This window comes from Erythranthe guttata, chromosome 14 (genome assembly GCF_056151865.1).
Source record: "Erythranthe guttata isolate IM_541 chromosome 14, IM_541, whole genome shotgun sequence".
Taxonomy (NCBI): domain Eukaryota; kingdom Viridiplantae; phylum Streptophyta; class Magnoliopsida; order Lamiales; family Phrymaceae; genus Erythranthe; species Erythranthe guttata.
The window spans coordinates 6,970,636-6,988,744 of NC_142546.1; the positions used below are offsets into that span (position 1 = coordinate 6,970,636).

At 35.5% G+C, this 18,109-nt stretch overlaps 1 long non-coding RNA gene across 2 annotated transcripts; it reads right to left on the bottom strand.

Annotated features, from left to right (window-relative positions):
- Positions 1-4,437: 4,437 nt before the first annotated feature.
- LOC148765027 (uncharacterized) lies at positions 4,438-6,169 on the bottom strand. 2 transcript variants are annotated; one of them, XR_016029710.1, is made up of 4 exons: positions 5,864-6,169; positions 5,750-5,818; positions 4,587-4,750; positions 4,438-4,470 (listed from the first exon to the last, which is right to left on the bottom strand). It is a non-coding gene; the product is annotated as an uncharacterized LOC148765027 (long non-coding RNA). The 2 variants fall into 2 exon arrangements; XR_016029709.1 differs by having other exon boundaries at positions 5,750-6,169.
- Positions 6,170-18,109: the final 11,940 nt, after the last annotated feature.

Genomic DNA, 18,109 nt, shown 5'->3' on the forward strand with positions numbered 1-18,109 from the left:
AAAACTTCTTAGGAAATTATTAATTCTTCCATCTCTACAAAAATCCAAAAAAAATCCAAAGAGGGTTGGTAGTGATATTAGTTGCCAACTGGACATTCCATATGAAGTATGGTTTATTTGATGCTACACCTAATGAAATATATCGGGTAAATATTAACCGTTGATCAGTATACAATCTTATACACCATGTGTATGTGTGTTTAGTGTAAAATTATTTCACCACGTCAATGATTAATAATTACCCTATGTATTTCACTAGGTGTAGCATCTCAAAAACGTATCAAGGGTTTGTTTGATGCTACACCCAGTGAAATACACCGAGTAATTATTAACCTTTGATTTGTATCAGGAAATACATCGGGTGATTATTAGACACTACTGATAATGTTAATTAAAATGTGTAAGAGTTTCTCACTGAATCATGAAAACTATCTAAAAAGACAAACTTCAAAGTAAACTGTTGTCGGAAGTCACCAAATTTTTGGGATTTTTATGAACTTCTGAAAAAAGCTCCCCATCGTACTTAATAGAAAGTGCTTAGAACGTATACGCAATGCTCTATAAAGTCATTTCCAACTGTTGGATTAAATCAATTCTCACCATTTATTAGGAAGGGGATATAAATGGGAGTACAATTTCATTTGATAACAAACAAATAGTGACAGTATAAACATACATAAAAATTGGACAATAAGTGACTACAAGGGTATACATGACAGAAAAAAAATTATGACGTGAATTGTCTCGGCTGATGTGTATATATAGAGATACACACATGACACGTGTGCGGTGTGTGTAATAAAATTCTTTCCTTTTTTGAAAACAATTCTTAATATAATTCCATCCATTATGCTCTAACTTTCTTAATATTACACATTGACCCCATATTTAAACAAATATATCACATTAACTCACAAAATATTTTCTTTTCAGAAAATAAATTTTTTCCCGCCAGATTCCGGCGTTGAATTTTTTTTTTTTCTGAAAACGTTTTCTTTTTCCTGAAATTTTTTTCCAGCCGGTCACCCATTGTTGTTATTCAATCTGAAGAAAACTATGAAGAACAAATTAAACACAGAAAAAGAAAAAAATTAAGGAAAAAGATATGATGTGAATTGTGTGAATTGTGATGTGAATTGTGTGGGCTGATGTGTATATATAGATACACGTGGTGGATCTAGCTGTGAGTTGCACACCCTTGATTGTAAATAAATAGTACTGTTTTATACAAATTTACAGAATCGCAAGTTTGTTGAGGTGGGGCCTCCTTTTTAAATAAGTCTCGGGTTCTAATCCTTACCCTCGCAATAATGATTTTTCTTTTGAAATCTTAACATTTTTCAACTTTTTTGTCTTTAAATATTTCCACAATCATATAAAAAAAGCTATATAACACTATTTTTTTATTATAAAAAAAGTGATATGTCACTTGGAACCATCAAAATTTCATTAATTTAGCGAAATATTAACTTATTGATAAATTAATAATTATTAATTTATACATTAATTAATAACTTATTAATTTATGAAATTACTTTTATTATTATTTTCAATAAATACATTTTTAAAAAAAAAATACGTGTATATTATTCATTGTACCATTAGTTCAATGCACTATAGAGCCCGTTCCACGAGCGGAAGCTCTTAAAGCAGCAATGATATAGAACGATTTTATGTTGAGTTGTGAGAAAACTATATCGAAAGTTCTAACCATGTTAAGAAGAGTGAGGGACGAGATTGATGGTAATGTGAACTTCAACTAGAAACAAGCGACAATTAAATTATATATTATTAAGATTTCATAGATCTACAAATTAAATATGTACTGTACCATGTAATTTAAGAATTATTTTTATGCATTATTAATTTATATATTATATGGGGTTTCTTAAAATTTTCGAATGTGTATGATCTTATAAATTTAGCGAATTATTAATTTAGCACGTTATCCCCGAGTCGGGACCGGGAAAATTTATTATTTAAGTGAAATTATTAATTTATTGGGTATTAATTTATCGAGGTTCTACTGTATCTGGGAATGTACATGTCACCAACTTAATTAGTTAAGCAAACTAATTTCAAATTTAAATGCATCATTGATTAAATTTTGCCAATTTGATAAACCAAAAGACTATTTTTTACGAGTCAATACAAAGCACAACTATTCTTAATCATCTGTTATTTAATAAGGATTAAAGAAATAGTGATACTTAATTTTTTTTAATAGTGATATAAATTTTAATTTTTCAATTATAATTATTAATTTATGGATAAGTGATATATAAATATATCTCAATTTCTTGCTTATTTACAGATGCCATTTCACTACAACTATGCTGAGTAAATGTCATAATAATAGATAATTAGCTGCTATAATTTGTTGGAAGCTTCGCCGATCTGATTTTCATTTGATTTTGGGTATATTATAACCAACCCTGAGGTATCGTCAAATTACGAAGAAAAAAAAACCCTCTCATGTTTGGATAATTATAACTACATAATCTACTATATTTCACTAATTTGACATCACAAGGATGAATGTGTAAGAAGAGATATGGTTGCAAAGGATTCTTTCGTAATTTGATCATACCTTAGAGGGTGCTTGTAATTTACCTTTTGATTTTTACATATTATTGAGAATGTAACTTCAATTCCGATAGTAGATTTATATCGGGCTAGGACTGAGGTGGTTACTATCCACCAACCGACCTATTACCGATCATATTTTTAGGCGGTCAATAATTTTTTAATCGACCCATTGGATCGGGTTGAAAATTTCAACCAACCTATCTATAATGAATCGGTTGGTGGTTTTTAACATTTCAAATGTTGGTTGACCGATAATTATCGATCAACCAACTATATTATTAAGAAAAATATGAAATAAAGGGTGTGTTTTCTCAATTACATTGAAATTTCTTAATTATAGTTTTTTAATCAAATTGCTAATAATTATTTTGAAGTGATAAGTGATGATTGAGCAGTGAGTGACATTATGCAGGATGTGTGAGTGACATTATGCAGGATGTGTATAGTTTTAATCCAAAATTTGATTTTTTTTTAAAGTGAATTAGATGGCGAGTATAAATGTTGGGTCGATAACGGTTTCAAATTTGAGTAAAATTGGTTTGTCGGATTGTCGATTTTTAGGCTGATAATCGATCGAACCAATCCCAGATTTATATATATTTTTAACAGAAAATATAATAAATTGTACACATTTTCTGTTAAAAAACTCAATCAACAGTTAATTAAAGGGAAATTTTGATTCTTACAAATATGTGAAGGTGTTTTTTGTTATTTAACCTAAGTTCAAGGGGTTTTCATAATTTACCTAAAATCTAAACTTTTTACCAAAAACTTATTAGGAGATTATGAATTCTTCCATCTCTACAAAAATCCAAAGATGGTTGGTAGTGATATTAGTTGGCAATTGGACATTCCATACGAAGTATGGTTTATTTGATGCTACACCTAATGAAATATATCGGGTAAATATTAACTGTTGATCAACACACAATCTCATACACCATGTGTATGTGTGTTTAGTGGAAAATTATTTCACCATGTCAATGATTAATAATTACCCGATGTATTTCACCTGGTGTAGCATCTCAAAAACGTATCAAGGGTTTGTTTGATGCTACACCCAGTGAAATACACCGAGTAATTATTAACCTTTGATTTGTATCAGGAAATACATCGGGTGATTATTAGACACTACCGATAATGTTAATTAAAAATGTGTAAGAGTTTCTCATTGAATCAAAAAAACTATCTAAAAAGACAAACTTCACTACTAGAAAAACCATCTATCGGGACGCCGTAAACCGTCACCAAAAGCGGCTATCGTGACGCTTTTGCTATTGTGACGCCTAGACAAAGCGTCACATAGGTGGCCGTGGTAATAGGTTATTGTGACGCTTTGGTGACGTCATAAAAACATTTCTTTAAAGACGCCCTCGCTCGTCTCCAAAAGGGACTTTTGTGACGCCTAGTGGTGTCACATTAATTCTTTCCAACAACTTTAACAACCTATATATGTGACAGTTTAAACCGTCGCAACAGACATTCTTGTGACAAATAAAAACGTCACAAATGCGTGGATAAATGCTATCAGACTATTTTGGTTCTTCACTTGCCTACTATACCAGGACAATCAATTATCCGTAAAGCAATTCAATAAAAAACCATTATCTATTATGAAAGAATATTAATGACTGAACATAGGTGAATAACAATTTTATTTGTTGATTTGCCTAAAACACATCGACAGTAGAGTACAGAATAGCATCTTTACTCTATTCACACCTCAAAACATTTTAGAGGTCAGAAATCAACAGCATTCTAAATATTACAAAGTAACCTGGAACATCAATGTTATGCAAGAATAGCATGCATCAGACCTTGGAAGCTCAATCTTGACAATTCAAATCTCTCTTGCCATCAAAATCCTTCTTTTGTGATGACCTATTAAAAAAATAAAATAAATCAAGGAAAAATGAATAGTCATATTATAAATAAGTTCTTGGGAGATAATTGAACATCGATTATAATTATAAGAGAAGATAAACTTCAATTCATACCATTAATTCGACAACAAGTTGCATTTCTGCATTCTCTTGCTGAACAAAGTTTGCTTTATCATCAAAATGAGTGAAGTTTCCATGAAACAAGAAATCACGTCTTTCCCACATCAAAAGAGAACCTTCCGATTCACCTCTTTGATTTCGTCTATTAAAAGTTGTTCCTGTATAAACAGATAAAAAAGCAAACACGGAAAATACATTAACCTTAAGTACTCACGGAAAGTTGTTCTTCATAAGATACATTTATGAATATTTTGTTATGCAGGTTATGTGCATATGGTCAATTGGTACAGTAATCAAATCTTATAGAGAAACATAAAAGTAAAACTATATAGAATACATGTGAGCCCCTCAAGTTCCATATGCTGCCAACAAAACTAGAATGTATACTTATAAAATAGGAACTACTGTTAAAATAATCATCAGTATTGTCATTCCAAACAAATAAATATCAAGTATATCAGCCCAGGTTCCATGATTAACATTTTTTAATAAAAAAAACTACATTAATCAAAATATACAAGAATGTTCATCCAGCATCTTTATGATGTTTTAGCATCTCCTAGCAACACTATGTACTCAAAATAGGTTAATGGACATCAAACATTAAAAAATCCAAGCATTAAAAATTATGTCCTTGAATTTTAATGTTAATACAATAATTATAATTACCATTATACATTGCTTAAGATGAAAAAATTTTTACCTAACAAATAAGATACACCTATTTTTCTCTAAAAAACATATGTGACTATTAAAAACAAAACCATTAAATTTGCACAAACAACAATCACAATCAGAACGAAGCACTCAAACTTACAAATTCATTATCTTAAGCTTTAGTTCATTTACTAGATCATTAGCAAATGTGAAAAATATATTATATAAACTAAATTAAATACAAGAAGCAATTAAATAAATAGTAAAATACAATAGATACTCTATGCATCTCAGCAAATCTATAAAATTTAAAATCAACTATAAACTAGAAATATTATCATCAATAAAATCATTAACCCCAAACAAACAAGTTGCACATATTGAATTTTCAGCTTTTTAATTCGAGCACAATTCAAACCCAATGATAAAAAAAAAGGGCAACAGCAGAAGGAAAGTCAAATAAGGTAAAAAACAAATAGGAGAGAAAAAAAAAAACTTACGGCGGGGTAATGACTATCGAGCTTCTTCGTCATGGCGCACTCAGATTTACTGCGGCATAACAAATTCAACTAAAATAAGGGATAAACTATAAGAGGAAAAACATAATTACTAACCTATCTCCATGAAATCGAATAAAAAAAAATAGGATTCTTCGATCCGTATCCGAAATTAGATACAATGTTGAGTGTTCAATCTATCTCGATGAAATCTCCACGAACGAACATGTCGTTGCCCAAATATGAAAATAATCTTCTTCTTTGACGGGTATTGGAGTCTGCAATTTGTTGGAGAAAAACCAAAATTGCAGATAAAATTGGGGACTGCACGTTGGTGAGAAGAGGGGAAAGGGCAGAAGAATAGGGTGGAAATTTTGTTTGGGGATTGTTAAATTTAAAGATTTGTTAATAGGTTAACTTTAGAATTTATTTATTTTTTACGCGTATGAGCGGGTATGAAATTTTTTTCTCAATAGAAATAATATATTATGACGATTTATTCAAAAGCGTCATTAAATATATTTTTATAAAATAAAATAATAAAAAATAAACAGGTATCCGTAGAGGCGTCTCAATAGAATACCTATTGTGGCCCATTTTAAAGCCTGTCATAATAAGGTGCCGTTAAGGCGTCATTAAAGGCTAATTTTCTAGTAGTGCTTCAAAGTAAATCGTTGTCGGAAGTCACCAAATTTTTGAGATTTCTATGAACTTCTGAAAAAAGCTCCCCATCGTACTTAATAGAAGGTACTTAGATCGTATACGCAATGCTCTATAGAGTCATTTCCAACTGTTGGATTAAATCAATTCTCACCATTCATTAGGAAGGGGGAAAAATATAAATGGGAGTACAATTTCATTTGAAAACAAACAGAACAAAATAATTTCATTCAAAAAGGAAAATTCAGCCTACACAAACAAAGTGACAGTATAAACATACATAAAAATTGGACAATAAGTAGCTATATTATGATGTGAATAACAAATTAAACACAGAAAAAAATTAAACACAGAAAAAAATTAAGGAGGAAGAGAGTACTAAAATTATGATGTGAATTGTCTCGGCTGATGTGTATATATAGAGATACACACATGACACGTGTGCGGTGTGTAATAAAGTTCTTTCATTTTTTAAAACAATTCTTAATATAATTCGATCCATTATACTCTAACTTTCTTAATATTACACATTGACCCCAAATTTAAACAAATATATCACATTAACTCCCAAAATATTTTCTTTTCTGAAAACGTTTTTTTTTTCCTGAATTTTTTTTCCAGCCGGTCAACCACCGTTGACCGCCGGTCTCCGGCGTTGACTTTTTTTTTTCAAAATTTCTTTTTCGTAGAACAAAATATTTTAATTAATATTACTGTCTTGGCTACTAAATTACTGTCTCAGACAGTAATATTATGAATATATTTTCCCGAATAGTAATATTATTGTCTAAGACAGTTAAATTACTGTTAGATACAATAATTTAGCAGCCAAGGCAGTAATATTAATTAAAATAAATCTTTTTAAGAAAAAAAAAGTCAATTAACAGTTAAATTACTATCTCCGGCACTTAAATAACTGCTGGAGACAGTAATTTAGGAACGAATACAGTAATATTAATTAAATTTTTTTTTAAGAATAAAAAAGTCAATTAACAGTTAAATTAAAATTACTGTCTCCGACAGTTCAATAACCGCTGGAGACAGTAATTTAACAACTAATACAGTAATATTAATTAAAATATCTAAAAACAAAAGTCAATTAAGAGTTAAATTACTGTCTCTGATAGTTAAATAACTGCTGGAGACAGTAATTTAGCAGCGAAGACATTATTATTAATTAAAAAAAAAAGTTGAAGAAAAAAAATAGTCAATTAAACAGTTAAATTACTATCCCGACAGTTAAATAACTGCTAGAGACAGTAATTTAGCAGCCAAGACAGTCATATTAATAAAAAAAATTATTTAAGAAAAAACAAACAAAAAAAAAAGGTCAACGCCGAAGACCGGCGGTTAACGGCGGCGACCGGCGGGTCTCCGGTGGTGGCGGATCAAAATTGGGCAAAATTGAAATTAGGTGCACTCAAATTGATTTTATTTTCATTAATTTAAAGGGTAAATAGCACTTGACCGCCTTGTGGTTTGCGCATTTTGCACATGACCCCCGTGTGGTTTTGAAAATTTGCACATGACCCCCTTGTAGTATGAAATTAGCACATAACCCCCTTGAATAGAAAATTGGAAAAGACTAAATTGCCCCTATCAAGTCAAAAGTTCTTGTTTTAATTTAAAAATAATTATTCTATAAAATGAACAGCTCAATGTACTTTTTTATAAAATAAAAATATAATATATTATTGGGGTAAATTACAAACCCCCCTGAGGTATGGTCAAATTACAAAAACCCCCCTTTTGTTTGGATAATTACATCTACCCCCTCAACTATGATTTTTTCTTAGACCTCCACCTTTATGGTGCCAAATTCAACATAGTCGTCTAGATTCCGTGAAATGTGCTCTAGTTTGTACTCTTTTTGTGTAAAAAATACTGTTTCCGATGCACCACAAACTGATATATACAAGCTAAAAATTACATATTATGGTCATCTTGCTTCATAATGTAGAGTTTGAATGGGATAAAACGGGTACAAAAGTGATAATATTCCATATAATCTCGAAGATTCCACTAAATTTGATGAGTTGAGGGGGTGGTTGTAATTATCCAAACAAGAGGGGTGTTTTTGTAATTTGGCCATACCTCAGGGGGGTGTTTGTAATTTACCCTATATTATTGTGTTTTTTCTATTTTACAGCACTTACTCACACACACACACACACACACATATATATATATATATATATATATATATATATATATATATATATATATATATATATATATATGTATATGTATTATTTAATTTTCATTTCAACTATAGAGAAATGTTTTTTTAGAATTTTTCATAAAAGAAATAAAGACTTTGTTTCTTAAAAAAAAAATTAAAGTACGATAACAACTATAATATAATATATTATATAGAAAATAGTAATATAATAATCATAATTAATGAAATGTTAAAGATTTTCAAATTGATTTTTAAAATCGAATAAATTGTCAATCGTACAATAACTAGTATTATATACCTTTTGTGCTGTAAAATTAAAAAAAAAATACGATGATATATTATATTTCTTATTTCACAAAAAAATACATTAACTTTTTATTTTATAGAATAATTATTATTAAATTAAAACAATAACTTTTGACTTGATAGGGGTAATTTAATCTTTTCATGTTTTTATTCAAGGGGTTATGTGCTAATTTCATACCATTAGGGGGTCATGTGCAAAATTTCAAAACAACAAGGGGGTTATGTGCCTAATTTCATACCATAAGGGGGTCATGTGCAAAATTTCAAACCACAAGGAGGTCATGTACAAATGCTCAAACCACAATGGGGGGTTAAGTGCTATTTACCCTAATTTATAAATGTTCATCGATTTATTTAAGGTCATATCTATTACACATCTATATAATATATAAAAGTTGAATTCCACACCTAATTGATTGACATTTGGCAATTTCAATTGCTGACATGTCCCCAATTTCATTCCAAGTGGCGAATTGATTAGTAGAAATAAATCATCAAAAAACATGTCATCATTTTTCAAAATTAAAGGTCATTAAATATATTTAATTATTTTATTAATATATTTATATCCTACCATTTATAAAATGATTTAAATATATCAACTTTCTTAGAAACTCTAAACAAAATTTATTTTTTAATTTAATTTTATAATTAATTAAATTTGAATTTAGTTAAATTCAATTTAAAATCTTCCCTTATTATTTTTTTTTTGATTGAAGATGTAAATAGTATAAATCAAAAAAAGTCGTAGACAATTACAACGGGCATACCCGAGGGAATTGAGGCTCTAATGGATAGCTATACGCCATCGAAAAAACATAAAGCAACATAAAAACTTCAAATTCGTAAAACAGTAAAAGTATCGGTTGGGGCTAAGCCCCAAGCCCTAGTTTGCGTCGGTTTGGCCTATCATGAATCGGCCTCCACTGCTGGTCGTCAATTCCGGATGCTGCATAAACATAGCTGAGTAAACGTGGGTCTTGAACCTTGTAGTAATAGCGGTAGCCGTCGTTTCCGTCATGTCGAATTTCGTCCTATTCCGAGCTGCCCAAATGTGGTACACTACAATCGCCAAAGCACATCTCCTCGCCTTGCTTCGGTAAGATTTGCCCTTGACGTCCTTCACAAGCCACTTCAATGCTGCCCGTAGTGTAGTCGGTCGTTGGGAGATTCCCAACCAAACACGAATGCGGTCCCATACGTCCCTCGAGATGCTACATCGAAAGAATAAGTGCTCACGGTCTTCCTTCCCCGCTCCGCACAAAACACATGTCTTCTCCACCGTCGCGAACTTTGACACATTATCTAGGGTTTGCAACCGGTCAAGGGCGGCTAACCATAGAATGAAGGAATGCTTGGGAGTCATCGAGTGGTCCCAAATCCGTCGGCCCCAAGGTGGCCCCCCAGTAGGGGCCCTAATCCATTCGTATACTCGTCCAACCGTGATCTTCCCCATGCTCGAAAACTCCTCCATTCGAGCAAGAAGCAATGGGATCGACCCCGCCTTGCCCACGATCTCATCCCGGACGCTACAGATATTTTTAAAATACGGGGGTGAAGTCGTCGACGGTTGCCATTCCCATACGGCCGTTCCTTTGAGATAAAACTCATTCACCCATTGGATCCATAGGGAATCCTTTTTCAAGTGGATGTCCCATAGGTCCTTAACCAGTAAGCTACGGTTCCATGTGCGTAGGCACCGAAGTCCCAGCCCCCGATCGGCCTTCGGCTTGCACAAGTGTTCCCACCCAACTTTTGGAGCACTAGTTCCCCACAAGAAATCCCGCGCCATATCCTCAATGCGACCAATAACCGTAATCGGCACCGAGAAAATCGAAAGCCAATAGCAACACGTACCTTGCACCACAGCCTTCAAAATCTTCAACCGACCCGCATAAGATAACGTATGCCCCTTCCAAGCTCCAATGGCATGCTCGATTTTGTCAAGCAGAGGTTGATAATTCAGCACTCGCAGTTTTGACGCAGCAAGTGGAATACCTAAGTATCGAAATGGGAAGGTGCCGGTGGCAAATCCGAATTCCTCCTCAATCGATGTGCGGTCGGCCACATGGACTCCGGCAAGAAAAATATTCGACTTCAAGTTATTCACTTGAAGTCCCGATGCACGGCCGAACTCGAGAACCGTAGTGGCAAGCGTACGAACGGATGCAACATCTCCTCTCGAAAATAGCATCAAGTCGTCGGCAAAGATGAGATGCGTCAATTTGTGCACATGGCACATCGGATGGAAATTGAGCTCTTGCTCCATCGATCGTGTATGCAGCAGTCTCGATAGATATTCCATGCATATAACGAAAAGATAAGGGGATAGCGGATCCCCTTGCCGAAGCCCTCTCATCCCCGGAAAAAACCCCTTCGTCACTCCATTAACCGACACCGTGTAGGAAACTGAGCTCACACATTCCATAATCCAACGAACCACTAAGTCCGGGAACCCTAACTCCACCAACATTGACCTCAAAAAGTCCCAATTCACGGAGTCGTAGGCTTTCCGTAAATCCATCTTAATCATGCACCGGGGAGAAATCCTCTTTCGCTCATAGCCCCTCATGAGCTGCTCCACCATATGTATGTTATCCGTGATAGATCGTCCACTCACAAAAGCAGACTGGGCCCGATCTATGATAGAGGGCAGCACCTTCTCAATGCGCTTCGTAATAACCTTCGCAATCACCTTGTAAATTACGTTGCAGCAAGCGATAGGGCGAAAGTCACCCACCGTTTCGGCTTGGGCTGATTTTGGTATGAACACCAAAACCGTGTTGTCCCATTGTTTTAGCAACTCGCCACTTCTGAAAAACTCCAAGGCTGCCTCAGTTAGAAGAGGTCCAACGGTCGACCACGCAGCCTTGAAGAAGAGAGCCGTGTACCCATCCGGCCCCGGAGCCTTATCGTCGGCGATATCGAAAAGTGCTTCCCGAATCTCCACCTCCGTCACCGGTTGAATCAGCCCGTCACGGTCCTCCTCACCCAATCTCGGCCCCGTGGCAATAACCTGGGCATCCACCGGTTCGCATGTAGTACGAGTGCCCAAGAAATTACGATAATATGTCTCGAACATACCTAGTACCTCATCACGGGATGTTGTGAACGTGCCATCCTCCTTGCGAAGTGCTGTAATATTGTTGCGTTTAGCATTTCTCTTCGCCATCCCATGAAAAAATTTCGTTGTACGGTCCGCATCTCGTAAGTGGTGCAACTTCGCCTTTTGGTAGAAAAAACTCTTCTCCGCTTTCGCCAAGAAACGAAATTTCTCCACCTTAGCCATCATCTCCCCGCAAAGTTGTTGGTTATGGGGGTCATTATGGTAGATTTGCTGAATTTCCTCGAGCTCACCTCCCGCACGTTTCACCCGTTCAGATATATGCCCGAACTCTCGCCTATTGAAACGTTTAAGAGGGTGCTTAAGGGCCTTGAGGTTCTTACACACGGCCCACTGACGGCTGCCCCGGTAGTTCGCCGTCCACATCTCCTTGACTTCTCGCTGAAAATCGTCGTGCTGAGTCCACATATTGAAAAACCGAAACGGCCGAGATGCCGGGGGTTCAGTCTCACCTAATCGCACAATCACCGGTGAGTGGTCCGACACCCCCCCGAACGGAAGGAAGTGGGCCGAACTACCCTTAAAACCGTCGGGCCAAGTTTGATTTACAAGCGCACGGTCAAGTTTACTCCACACCGTATGGTTCGTCCACGTGTATTGAAATCCCGTTGAGGGAAGATCCTCAAGTCCGCTACGTCGAAAGCATGTCTGTATGTCGTTCAGCAGATAGGGGGTCATCAGGTTGCCACCCGATTTTTCTTCCGGTTTGCGCACCACGTTGAAATCACCCAAGCAAAGCCACGGCTCGGTGATGTTCGACCCAAAATCCTCTAACGATTGCCACAATGGCCGTCTAGTAACCGGTGTGAAAAGGCCATACACAAAGCTAGCATAAAAAAGTCGTTGGGTGACTAGACACGTTACCTTGCAATGGATCACCTGCGGCGTCGTATCAAGAATTTCCACCCGAACCACATCCGGGTTCCATATAACAAGGATCCGGCCTGCCGTGTGGAGGTGAAAATTGTCGGCCTTCATCCAGTGCCGGAATCGCCGTTCCATAATCGAGTTCAGCGTTCCCGGGTCCCAAATTTTCGTCTCCAATAAGCCACAAACCGAAAGTTTGTGCTTACCAAGGAGGTTCTCGACCTCCTTCTGCGTGAGGGAATTGAGCAACCCCCTCACATTCCAACATCCCACAATCATTTCGTCTTTGGGGGTTTGGGGCCCCCCCGCGGCTCTGCAGTGTCATGCTCATCTTGAACAATCTTTAACTCACTTTCCACCACCGAATTTGATTCCACTTCTTTAGGTAGCAAAAGCGCATCCGGAGGTAAATACTTCTTCTTGATTGTAAACTTCGACTTGGGGGCTGTTCCCGGGGAAGTTGGAGAGTGTAAGGCATTAAACTCCACCAAGGATCCCCGATCATCATCGTCGGCTGCATAGCACTCGGTCGAACCATCCTCCGAAACACCATCCTCAGCGCCCACGGTCATCCCATCATCCACGGCCTCCACCGTCGTTTCCGGCAACGGCTCATCAACAAGCACCGTTCTCTTGCCGGCCCATATCGTGGTCACCGATGGGTCTTGTGTAGCACTCACCACCGGTTTAGGCTTTCTACTTCGTCCTCGTTTCACCACTGCCTCCGCACGACATTGATCCGTTTTATGCGTCAGGGTCTGGCATGTCGAGCAAAACACTGGCTCATAGCTGTACTCGATTGGGGCCTCATAGCTTTTCCCTTTCGCATTGATCAACGTGAGAGAACGTCGTAAAGGTTTCGATGCGTCCACCTCCACTTGCAGCCGAGCGAAACCTAGCCTCCCCATCTCACTCGTTACCTTGTCCATTTGTACCGGTTTGCCTATCTTCTGAGCGATCTTACTCAACGCCTTTTTGTTGTAGAGCTCCGCTGATATGTTGCGTATGATCACCCAAACCGGTACAAACATCATGTCGTTGATGTCAAAGTTGAAGAATTCCGGCATGGAGCGAATGTAGAGAGTCGCCAGTCCATGTTCGAATTTCCCCAACTCCACCACCTTCATCCGGTCTTGGTCCGTTGTGAATTTGAACACAATCCACCCCGTAGGATGGATCTGAAACTTCACCGGGACCTCCCATTGAGCCTTGATCGCGCGTATGGCCTCAACACCGGGGAATTTCCCCGGAAAATACGCCACGGCCAAGAACACGCCCTTCGTACCCCAATCTGTTTCGTCGTCTTCATCGAATTTTAGGACGTCTGTATCGTCCAAGCCTTTCACTGACTCCAATGCAAGATCCTCCGGTGGTGGCGGTCGTCCTTTGAAAAATTGAGCCCAGTTCACTCGTTCACCATCGCCGGATTTCTGCCCCATAGTAGATCCTCGAATTTCAGCCGCCATTGATGTCTCGGCATGTGGAATTTCGGTCGTCGTTGTAGCCTTCGTCGTAGTTGTGACCGGTGTTGGCACGGGGGGTGCCGAGGCAGCACCAACCCCGACACCGGTCACTCCCTTGCCTTTCTCGGCCGTGGCCGGTTTCGGTGCAACGGCCACGGCTGCCGATCCTTTCCCCTTATCCAACGCCCCAGCCCCCGTCTTCTTTCTAGCCATTGTGGCCGTCAAAACCTAACCCCTTGTAGCACCCTACCCAAACCCTAGCCGTCAAGCCCCCCTAGATCCGATCCCCCCCAATCACCGGCCAAGGAAACCCTAGCCGCCCACCACCGGTCACCGAACCCTAACCCACGGCCCACCAAGCAGCCCACCACCGGCCAAGTAACCCTAGCCGCCCACACCGGCCGAAACCCTAGCCGCGGCCCACCAACCACCAACCCTAGCCCCACGGCCCACCAGGCCCACCGAAACCCTAGCCGTCAACACGCACACCGAGAACCTAGCCGTCAGATCCGCCGGAGTCCAACCACCGGCCGTCCACCCCCGGTCGGAATCAATGGCCGTAAACACACACACGGCCAAGATCCGACAGGAATCCTTCAAAATTCACGCCTTGACCACGGAAACGTAGCCAAACCTCGACCAATCGTAGATCCGATCAATCCACCACCAACAAACGAACAAGAACCTCAATCACCGTCGATCACGTACACGAACTTCGCAAAAACGAGAGAGAAGATAAAACGAAACTCCTTAACCCGAAGACAGAAAACCTCAAAATCACACTCAATATGAGCGCGCCGATGAGACGAATTGATTGGTGGTGAAACCAAGTCAATCCGATCACCGGAGATGGAGGAGCGGCCGACGGAAGGCACCACCGTGGTCGAGAAAACCTAGGGGCGGAAAATTCTTTTCCTAACCTTGGGAGCGTTTTTTTACTACTGAGAGCTCTTTCTAGATTCTACAAACAACTAAATAGGAGGATATTGTCACAAGAAGGTCTATAATTGCATGACTGGTGGTGTTACAGAAATTTTGTATTTTAATTCATAAACTTAGATTTATGTTAAAAAATATTGCAGAATAAATCATTTGATATTTTGTATTTTACATGAACATGACCAGAGAATATGTTTTTTTTACTAATTTAATATTATATCTAAAAAAATACATGTTCGAATTTACTATATTGCAAAAATTGACACTATTTTTTTTCTTCCATGTGTAGAGTAATGTACTTCTAACTATTTACCATATTCAAAATTATACTACATGAATTTCATGTAATTATTTAAACAGTTATTTTTTCTTCACTGAATCCAGTGACAATAAATTTTACGATTAATTTAACTTTTTTAAATTATATACTAATTAAAATACAAATTTTATCATGATTATACTAATAAATTGAATAACATAAGTTAAGTTTAATCAATTGATAAAAAAAAACGAATTGATTTTATATACTTAAAAATATAACAATGTTATTCTAAATGTTTGGTATTAAATTAGTTTATTCACTTTATTTAATACCAACATTAAGAATGTCAATTGTTTTGTTTAAAATGTATAATGATCGTATATACTATATATTGTATTCCACTAATAAGTATCTGATAAATATTCACTTGGTACAAGTAAATATCTAGACCAACTCCAACCCAAAAGTATCAAAAGGGATTTGCAAATATTTATGTGTTATTTAATATTTTATTTTGATAGTTATCTAAATGTATTTGCTCCGACCGTAGGTATTAAATAGTTGTTAATTAAATATAATTAAATTTATTTATATTTCTAATTGCCACATGTTATTTTCCAAAATGGACACTAAGTTGATTAAATTCATAACTCATGTTTGATATTTGATTCTGCATGATTGCAAAATGTATTTTTACATTCTGAAAGATGAAATATCAAAATACAAATACAACCCTGATTTCATAACACTATGGGAATTAAAAATAACTATTTGAGTATGAAAATGGTGGTTAAAGGTTTTGATAGCTCATTTAATAATGCCACTCGAGGTTCTCTTGCCTTAAATAGTTTATATTAACAAATACAATATCAGTCGGCAAATCAGTAGTTTTTACGATCCATTTTTAGTTAAAAACTCAATTAGATATTTATATATTACATAAAAGACTACAATTATATGAGAAGTAATTGCACAATTATATGTGTGTCTTTTCAAATTGAGAAAGATTGATGCAATATTGTGGCTATGGATGGAAGCAAAGTTATCAAATATCAAGTATCATAACATACCAAAAAAATATTATCTATTAAATACCAACTTAGTGGTTATCATTTCATTTGGCACAATATTGGTATTATATCGAACTTATATGAGATTTACTACAATCCTATAGTGTGGTAAAGAAAGATATAGAAAACCTATCATTGGAAAAAAAATGTTTAACTACAAATATTATGACTAATTTGTAAATTAAAATTTTAAACCATACGAAAATAAAAATATTAATGTAGGGTATAGTAGCGTAAATGATTATATATTAAATATTTTAATATTGTATATATCTTACTATATTTTGGTATTGGAATACATGAGTTCTTTTGTATAACTTACAAGTTATGTATCTAAATTAATGAAATATTCTTAAGTTTTCTATTTCCCCATCATATATAATAAGTTATATTTATTTTCTTAATTTTTCATTTTTAAAATATTTATTGTATAATGTTTATAAGAATCTAATATCGATTTTATATCTCTATACTTTTTTTTTGAAATCACAATATATTCGACTGATTTACAAAAAAATCCAATTAATTTTTTTATGTTTCCATTTTTCATTTATTTAAGCATTTTATAGTGACTTTTATTTACTTGAAATTTGATCTATTTTCAACAACATCATCCTTTATGTTAGTTTCTAACATATGGACATACGTGTAAATAAGTTTAAGTTGTATATTAACAAGGATAGCTTATGAAAATTCCCTGAACTTAGGCTAAATTAAGAAAAACACTCCCACAAATTTGTAATTACCAAATTTCCGCTAATGTTTGTTTCCGTCTTACATTGACCCCCTTATGGTATGTTTTTTTAAGGAATCTTTTTATTACGTGGAATATTCCCCGAAAAATGTTGATTATACCCTGCACACGCAATATTTCTTTGTGGTACTTTTTAAAGACAAAAATTACTCTCAGGAGGACTTTACAAGAAATCTTTATTCTTATTAAATAACACTTTCACAAATTTTTATTATTACCATAACCAGCCATGAGGGTAATTTTTGTATTTAAAAAATACGATAAAATAAATGTCACGTCTGCTTGGGTGTAATCCATAATTTTTTGGGATATTACATGGAATAAAAAAAGATTTCGTAAAAAATCACACCATAAGGGGGTCGAGTAAGACATAAACAAACATCACGGGAATTTTGGTAATCACCGATAAGTAGGGGTGTTTTCATAATTTATCTTATTAACAACGATTATTGTTCTTTTACGTCGTTACGTTTATTATAGCCTTATAATATTTTAAATAATTTAATGTCAGTTTGATAATATAATTAAATATTAATTTCTAATATATTTAATATGTGTTTTTTGTTGTTTCAGCTACCGCACATAATAAATTTGATATAAAAGTTCGAGATTGAATATAATTGTTTTTAATACAAAATAATAGATCATTGCAAAAGACAATTGATGCAAAATCAGGATTTGTGATTAATATTAGCATTATAATTAGAATTATAATTAATATTCTTTGAATTAGTAT